This window comes from Bison bison, unplaced genomic scaffold, assembly GCF_000754665.1.
Source record: "Bison bison bison isolate TAMUID 2011002044 unplaced genomic scaffold, Bison_UMD1.0 scf7180017864327, whole genome shotgun sequence".
In the NCBI taxonomy this organism is placed as follows: Eukaryota; Metazoa; Chordata; class Mammalia; order Artiodactyla; family Bovidae; genus Bison; species Bison bison.
In genome coordinates, this window is record NW_011494899.1 from 3,466,036 (window position 1) to 3,475,534 (window position 9,499).

Sequence of the window (9,499 nt, forward strand, 5' to 3'; positions counted from 1 at the left end):
GTTTCCTTTGATGTGCAGAAGCTTTTAAGGTTAATTAGGTCCCATTTGTTTATTTTTGCTTTTATTTCCGATATTCTGGGAGGTGGGTCATAGAGGATCCTGCTGTCAGGTGGCACTAGTGTTAAAGGACTCACCTGCCAGCGCAGGAGAGGTAAGAGATGTGGGTTCGATCCCTGGGTGGGGAAGATCCCCTGGAGAGGGCACAGCAATCCACTCCAGTATTCTTGCCTGGAGAATCCCCATGGACAGAGGAGCCTGGTGGCTTCAGTTCATAGGGTTGCAAAGAGTCAGACATGACTGAAGGGACTTAGCAGGCATGCATAATATTATACACTGGTAAATGCAATAGTGAAGAATAAAGGGGGTAAGGAGCACCACTGATGGAGTGGGGGAGGAGAGGGTGGGCTGTAGTTTTAAGCAAGATGATCAGGAAAGACCCCATCGGTAAGGTGACATCTGAGCAGAGTTGAGCTGGGTTGTTGAGTTGTGTGGAAGTGGGTCAGAGAGTAGAAGTTTAATGCCTTTGAACTTTGCCCATTGGGCAACTTGAAAAATTGGAGTTCAAGGAAGATTTCTATGGATTCACCTTTTTCTTAAGTTCATTCTTTCTTTCTAGGGCTATGTATTTTCAGAGTAAGAAATAAGAAGATAAACTAGAAAGAAAGTAAAGATAGTCAAATTCATCCATCCATCCGTCATCTTTCCAATGTTTGTATGGCACTCATTATAAGTTCAGAGAAGGCAATGGCACCCCACTCCAGTACTCTTGCCTGGAAAATCCCATGGGCAGAGGAGCCTGGTAGGCTGCAGTCCATGGGGTCGCTAAGAGTTGGACACGACTGAGCGACTTCACTTTCACTTTTCACTTTCATGCATTGGAGAAGGAAATGGCAACCCACTCCAGTGTTCTTGCCTGGAGAATCCCAGAGACGGGGGAGCCTGGTGGGCTGCCGTCTATGGGGTCGCACAGAGTCGGACACGACTGAAGCGACTTAGCAGCAGCAGCAGCAGCATTATAAGTCAGATCTATACTTCTATTAGAATGAAGTTAAGATCTAGCTCTGTACTGTTGGATACAATAGACATTAGCTACATGTAGCTATTGAGTGCTTGAAATGTGGCTATGTGACTGGGAAACTAAATTTTTAATTTCATGCAATTAGTTAAAATTCAAAGCAGAAAACCTTAGGACAATGGAAAATATTTTTCTGTTAAATACAGCTTAATTGTTTTGCTAGGATTTCATTTCAGTTTAACCATTGGAAACAAAGCTCTGAATTGATATTTACAGTAAGAGTAAATTATGCAAGGGATTTTTGATATCTTAGCACAAAAAGAAGCATGTCAAATATCTCATCAATGAGTTTTTTAATATTACAGTCAAGATTACATCTTGACTGCACATTAAAATCACATTTTGAACAGAATAGGTTAAATAAAATATAGGATTAAGATTAATTTCTCAGTTTTTAAACTAATTTTTAATGTGGCTGTTAGAAAAGTTTAAATGCTATACAGGGACTTCCCTGGTGGTCCAGTGTCTAAGACTCTGTGGTCCCAGTGGAGGCGGCCCGGGTTTGATCCCTGGTCAGGGAACTAGATCCCACATGCTGCAACTAAGACCTGGAGCAGCCAAATAAGTAAAGAAAAAGAAATACTAAAAAAACAAAAAAAAAAAGAAAAAATGATGAATTAGAAAAAATAAACGCTAATGTGGCTCACATTATATTTCTATTGGATGGTGCTGTTCTAGACCTGAATGCCCTGGAGCTTTCAGGAAACTGAGCAGAGCTGGGCACACAATTGAGTAACTACACTGCCATGATGTAAGTGCTGTAATAGACCCAGGGACTGAGTGCTCTGGGGACAGAGCCTTCTGTTCTGTCTAGCGCAGGATCAGAGGCAGATTGACATCTTTGGCTCAGTGTCCAAGGTGAGTTGGAGTTTGTCACCTGGAGGGCAGGAAAGGGGATGTTCTAGGCACTGGGTACGGCATGTATAAAGGTGGAGAGATATAAAACAGAGTGAGGTACCCCAGAAATAATGGATGCTAAGTGGGAGGAGGTGGTGTGGATACAAATCAGGAGACGGCTTTTAGGGTCAGACCATCAGGGCAAGGGAAGCAGGCATTACTCAGCCAAAGAAAAATGCATGGCTGGGTACCTGTGAGCCAGCAACCATAACATGCTTTCTTCTAGAGTAGCTCATTGGCTGAGTCCACACGAATGTGTTGAGGACCTACTATGTGCTAGGCATTGTTCTACATGCTGAATATACAGAGGGAACAAGACCAAGTCCCTGCTCTCAAGGACATGCAGATAGTAATATCCAGGACAAGGAGAAAAGAGAAGAAACCAAGGTCAGAGAAGCTGAGTGACATCGGTAAAATCACACAGCTGTTGATAGGCAGGGCCAGGATTCTGACGCGGGTCTTTCTGATGCTAACGCTGATACTCTTATTACCCTGTCCAGCTGCCCTGTATGTGAGGTTAAGGAGTTTGAACTTTGTCCTGAAGGCCACAGGAGATAGCAGAGGAGGGAGATTCAGGGTCAGATAGACTGTGCTTTAGGAACGACATATGGTGACCACGTGGAGGAAGGATGGCAGAGAGGAGATCAACTGTGGTGTTGGAGAAGACTCTTGAGAGTCCCTTGGACAGCAAGAAGATCAAACCAGTCAATCCTACAGGAAATCAACCCTGAATATTCATTGGAAGGACTGATGCTGAAGCTCCAATCCTTTGGCCACCTGATGTGAAGAGCAGACTTGTGGGAAAAGACCCCGATGCTGGGAAAAACTGAAGGCAAGAGGAGAAGGGGACAACAGAGGATGAGATGGTTGGATGATATCATTGACTCAATGGACATGAGTTTGAGGAAACTCAGGGAGATAATGATGGACAGAGAAGCCTGGCATGCTGAAGTGCATGGGGTTGCAAACAGTGGAAGGTGACTTAGTGACTGAAAAACAACAAAACTGAATGAAGGCAGGGAGTTAGTTTCTGTTCACTTCTGTATCTGCAGTACCTAGAATCACGATGAGCCTGTGGTAAGCATGTAGCTAATGTGACTGAGTGCATTTACCCATACAGGGAGTGTATAAGGAATACACTTATAAAATGTAATAAAGGAAAACTCTTTATTTTTATTTATTAATTATTTCTGCAGGGCTGCCTCTAATATCTTTTTCCAAAAAAGGTATATTTATTTATTTATGGCAGCACTGGGTCTTCATTGCTGCACGTGGGCTTTCTCTAGTTGCAGCAAACAGGGGCTTTTGATGGTGGTGGCTCCTCTTGTTTCGGAACGTGGGCTGTAAGGCGCAGGGTCGTCAGTAGCTGCTGCAGGTGGCTCAGTAATTGTGGTGCATTGGCTCAGTTGCTCTTCATTGTGGGGGGTCATCCTGGCCAGGGATCAAACCCACATCCCCTGTGTTGACAGGTGCATTCTTAATCACTAGACCACCAGGGAAACCCTATCTCTAATATCTTGACTTTTATTTTTAACTTTTTATTTTACAATGGAGTATTGCAGAGTAACAATGTTGTGATAGTTTCAGGTGGACAGCAAAGAGGCTCAGCCATACATATATATGTATCCATCACCCCCTGGTGGCTCAGCTGGTAAAGAATCCGCGGAAGACCTGGGTTCGATCCCTGGGCTGGGAAGATCCCCTGGAGAAGGGAAAGGCTATCCGCTGCAGTATTCTGGCCTGGAAAATTCCATGGACTCTATAGTCCATGATGTGACAAAGAGTTGGACACGACTGAGCAACTTTCACTTCACTTCACCCTCCCCGCCCAAATCCCAGACCATCCATATAACATTGTAAAGAATTCTTTGTAGATCTACTATACAGTAGATTCTTATTTGTTATCCTTTTAAATCTAGCAGTGTGTACATGTCAATCCCTAACTCCCTAACTATCCCCTCCTCCCCATCAAGAACTCATTATATCTCCTGAACCTGCCCAGAAATCTCCATTCAACTTCCTTGAAACCCAAAGGCTCTTCTATTGTAGCCAATTAGAGTTATTCCCACATGACCCCAGTGCATCTCTGCATGTGACACATGTATGCTCTCAACTTTCTGGCAGCCACTCTTTCCAGGGTGGTACAGTATTGTTTGCTCCTGCTGGAGTCCTGCCAGCGCTTTCTCTGTTGATGGGGAATTTATCACATTTCAGTTTCTTTTCTCAGTAACAGAACCTTCCAACGAATCCCTGCTGTTGTGTTCCCACAGGAAGCTGCTATCTTATTTTTCAGTATAAAGTTTAGGACAGAGAAAACAAAGCAAATGGAGCTGCTGCCAATCGTCCACTTGCTCCATTCACTTCACACGTGCATGAAGCAGGGAGGAAAAGAAGGAACATGCTGGGGATGTAAAACTGAAATCTCCAAAAGGGGTCGGAAATTGTCAGCCCTTAGGAGCATCTTGCCTGATGACAGGATTCACAGAGAGGTGAAGGTACCTGGCCAAAGTACCGGGGTATGGGCATGACAGGGGTCAGGAGCCTTGTCTCTTGACCCATGGGTTGTCCCATTCTCCAGGGATTACCCTAAGGGATGCTGATCCCAACAGGACTCTTCTGGCCCCTCAATCAGCAAGTAGATGAGAAGAATGGAAAGTAGGATCTCAACCTGGGTTATTTCAGTTGAATACTTGTAATATCCACTGATTCTCTTGATAATTCCTTTTCCTGGTGTCACGTCAGCCCCCTGAAATGGTTGTCCACTATATCCTTGTATACACAAAATGTCATTCCAGTGGGAAGGTGGCCAAAGATAGTAACAGCCAACATTATTGGGTGCTGTCTCGTGTTATCTCATGTTGTTCTTAGTGCTTTTTATTTTTTGCATTAATGCAGTCAATCCTCAACAAACACCCCTTGTGCTAGGTATTGCATCCCCATTTTAAAGATGGGGAAACTGAGAAACAAAGAAGTTGCCCAAGACCACACAGTTTGAAAATGGTAGAGCCAGGACTTGATCTCAGCCAGTTCTGACTCTGAAGCCTATGCTCTTATCCACCATTCTTACTGTTTTTCTAGCCACTTAGCAGGGGAAGAAACATAGCATTCTGTTTTGATGTACAAGGAAATTTTAGTTTTTAAGCATATCTTGCACTTCTAAATAGCTTGGGATCTCCCAAGAAGTTTGCTGGCTGGAGGTCAGTTGAAAGCTGTAAATTGTATTTATTACCCACAGACTGGGTGAGTAAGATGTTCAGCTTCCTTAAGATGAGACCAGGCCTGTCCTGTCACAGTGCATTCTCAGCCCCAGATGTCTGGTATGTAGTGGGAAAAACAAGAATATTGTTGAATGACTAAATTTCTTATTAAATCATTTTATGACTACTGAATACTATTCTTGTTTGGATCTTGGATACATGTAATACAGGGAAAATTAGAGGAAAAACTTCCAGTTCCAAATAATAAGCTTTCTCTTTAAATAAGCAAGTGGCCAGAGAACATAAAAGTGGCATTTTGGGTTCCAAATATTGAGATTGTTATAATCTCCCATTGTGCTTTTTATATGTAAATACAGTGGTGTAGTGGTAAGCAATCCACTGGCAGTGAAGGAGATGAAGGAGAAGAGGGTTCCATCCCAGGGTTGGAAGATCCCCTGGAGGAAGAAAATGGCAATCCACTCCAGTATTCTTGCTGGGAAAATCCCAGGGACAGAGGAACCTCGTGAGCTATGGTCCATAGGGTCACAAAGAGTTGGACACAACTGAGTGACTGAACACACGTACGGTATAAACTGTATATATTTGTTAGGATAGTACTAGCTGCTGTAACAAAGAAACTCTGTAATCTCAGGGGCTTAACACAGTAGCAGCTTACTTCTCACTCATGTACCAGTCCAATGTCCTGGCCAGAGGTTGGCTTTATTCCTAAGGTGATGCAGGAACACAGGCTTCTTTTATTTGGTGACCTCACCATCTTCTGGGGCTTTGGAGCCCTCTACTTACAGCTAGGCCAAGAGGGGAATACACATCCATTTTTCAACACTCTGCTCTAGAAGTAATGCACATCACTTCTGTTCATATTCCATTAGAGATAACCAGTCATATGGCCACACTGGGATGCAAGAGAAGTGGGGACATACATTCCCAGCAGAGCAGCTGTCTGTGAGCTCACCTGCTTGAGAAGCATGAATATTTGGTGGGCAACTAGAAATCTGGGCTTCCCAGGCGACTCAGTGGCAAAAATCCACCTGCCAATGCAGGAGATACAGGTTCAATCCCTGGTCCGGGAAGATCCCCTGGAGAAGGGAATGCTGGCAACCCACTGCAGTATTCTTGCCTGGGAAATCCCAAGGACAGAGGAGCCTGGCGAGGTCACAAAGAGTCGGACATAACTTTGCAACTGAACAACAACTAGAAATCTGCCACTGTGAAGAACAAACACTTTCCTGGGTTGCTTTTTATCATAAGGTGTCTACCAAACAACATACTTAAGTTAGAAATATTACGACCTTTGGTAACTTTTCAAAACCTCGTCTAGAAAAACGTAAGACTTTAGTTAACCAAAGCATACACATTCATGGATATGAGCTGGGATGTTAGGCAGCTTGGAACAGGGATCAGAGGAAAGCTTGATCATAGACAACTTAACCTTTTTGAGACTCAGTGTGAACAGCTAGGTGGGGATCATTAATACTCATCTTGCAGTTTCATGATGATTAGAGGTAATACATGTAAGTGAAAGTGAAAGTTGCTCAGTCGTATCCAACTCTTTGCAACTCCATGGACTATACAGCCCATGGAATTCTCCAGGCCAGAATACTGGAGTGGGTAGCTTTTCCCTTCTCCAGGGAATCTGCCCAACCCAGGGATCAAACCCAGGTCTCCCACATTGCGGGCCGATTCTTTACCAGCTGAGCCACAAGGGAAGCCCCCAATATATATAAAGGTCCTGGCAGACGGTAGATAGCAGATAAACCATAACTGGCATTACGAGGTCTTCTAAACAGCTATTTCTTAAGAGAGCAAATATTACTTTCTATTTTTTAAATTGCCTTGACAATGGAAAGTGTAATAAAAGACAAATAGTGGGCCTTATGAAAATATAAGTTGTAGGACAGTGTGGATGTTACGCTTCCAACTGCTAATGTGACAACATTGGTCCCATATCCATAATGAAGCCAGAAATCAGAGTCTAAGCAGGCAGTATGATTAACCTGCTTATAATTGCCTGAATTCTAGTAAGAGTCATAAGAAGGTGAAAAATGAGTATAATCTTCATAGCCATGATTTACTGATTTTCTCAATCCTCACACCAACCCCGAGACCTACTGTTACCACTGCCAATACCACCTATGTTATTACCATCACCATTTTGCAGATGAGAGAACAGAAGGATTGAGAGGGAAAACAATTGTCCAAAATGCTCAATTATGAGTGGTGGAACAGGGATTTGAACCCAGGCAGTCTGACTCTAGAACTCAAGCTCTTAACCAAGGAGCCTGGGAGCTTGTTGGAGGAAATGCTTTATCTATGTGAAAACACTCGAGCACAATGCACGATAACATTGTGCTAAAGTGTGGTTCAAATTATAAATGCTATAGGAATTCAGTCTGGAGAGGAACTCCCTGTTCTTGGGCATGACTTTGTGCCAGGCATTGTACTGTTTCCATCCTTCCCAATTAAGGAGAGGTAGAACTGCATATGTGGAAGAACACACGCTTGGGAACTGGACAGGTAGGGTTTAATTCCTGGTGTGGCTATTTACAACTTGTGTAATCTCAGGCCAATTACTTAACCTTTCTGATATGGTTTCCTCAACTGAAAACAGGGTTTACTGTCATAAAATAGGATCAGCACACTGTAGGTGCTATTTATTCAATACTGATTAAGTCCTAGGCACTGGGGAGGATCACCATCAGCCAGAATAAGTTAGGTTATGCTGCTGTAACAAACAACTGCTAAATCTCCCTGGTTTAACACATGTTTAATATTTGCTCACACTACTTTTACAATGCAGGTTACTTGGGCCAGTTCTGCCATTGTTACAGAGGCCCAGGCTGGATGATGGAGGCTCTATATCTGTTCTTCATGGTTGTTGTGATTGCCAACATTGCATTTTCAGGATTGTCAAGACATGGGCATGTACCCATTGGTCCTTCAAAGTTTCCACCTAAAAGCAATGCACATCACTGCTCTCATTCCATTGGTCTAAGTAATGTGGCCACATTTAATTTCAAGAGATGGGGTAGTGGATTCCTACCATGTTCAGGGGCTTCCCTGGTGGCTCAGATGGTAAAGAATCTGCCTGCAATGTTGGAGACCTCGGTTCGATCCCTGGATTGGGAAGATCCCCTGGAGGAGGGCATGGCAAGCCACTCTTGCTTGGAGAATCCCATGCCCAGAGGGTCACAAAGAGCTGGATACGACTGAGTGACTAAGCACAGCACACCACATCCCTGGGAAGGGAAAGACCCAGGGTTAACAGTTTTAATTACCACTACAGACATGATCCGTTTACCTGTAAAACAGATCCAGTAATCTATACTTCAAGAAGAAACTGAAGCTCTGAGAGGTTAAGTCATTTGACAAATGTCACACAGCCTAGCCACTAGGAAGCCAGGCTCAACCTGCATGTTATTTATACTGACTTTCTAATCTACATATGCAAAGTCTACAGATTTTGTATAAAAGCAGAATAGTTGCAGGAGGCAGGCAGGGAGACCCTGCAAGGGTGGAGGACACATTATGGTGACTAGTGTTACAGGCTATTACTCTGGCAGCGCAGAGGGGGCTTGCAGGGAGGACGTGCTGTTGCGGGATCCAGGGTAAGGTGATAAGGTATAGACAGGCCTGAAGACAGCAGGAATGCAGAGGGATGAACCTGAGAGCTGCGGAGGAAGGGCGAGTCCGGCTCACTGGTGAAAAAATGAACCACCACGCCATCTGCAGAACGCACCAGACATTCCTCACCCCTCACTCTTCCCATCCCAGTCTGGTATACCACACTATTGAAACAACTCCCGAAGCCTTCTTTTTCTCTTGCCTTCTTCCTTATTTTCCCTTGCTACTTCTTAGAAGGTGGCAGTCTTGCCACAGTCGTAGCCGTTCCTGCCTGACCCTCGCTTGTGGGGGTGGGGTGCTGGGTACCATCTCCAGGATCTGGCCATTTCAGTTAAAGGAGAAATACAAACGCCCAAGGGGCCAAGAGGCCTGCCTATCGCCTCTGGCTTAGCCAGTCTCAGGCCCTGCTCCATCCGAGGTCCCTGGTTTGCCCACCTCCAAACACAGCCTTGGCGGGCAGGGTAGGCGCCCAGCTGCATCCAGGCACCTCTAGCGACCCAACTCTCCTCCTCTCCCAGGCGGGAGTCCTGGATAGTGTCGGAAGGCTGCAGTGCGGCGACCGGCCGCAGATTCAGCCTCGGAGCCTCCCTTCCTCCCCGCCTTAGCCTTTCTCCGGCGAGGGCGCGGGGCCGAGGTCAACGCGCCCCTCTTGGGGTTTTCAGGGGCGCGCAGCTGCCCCGACCCCGGC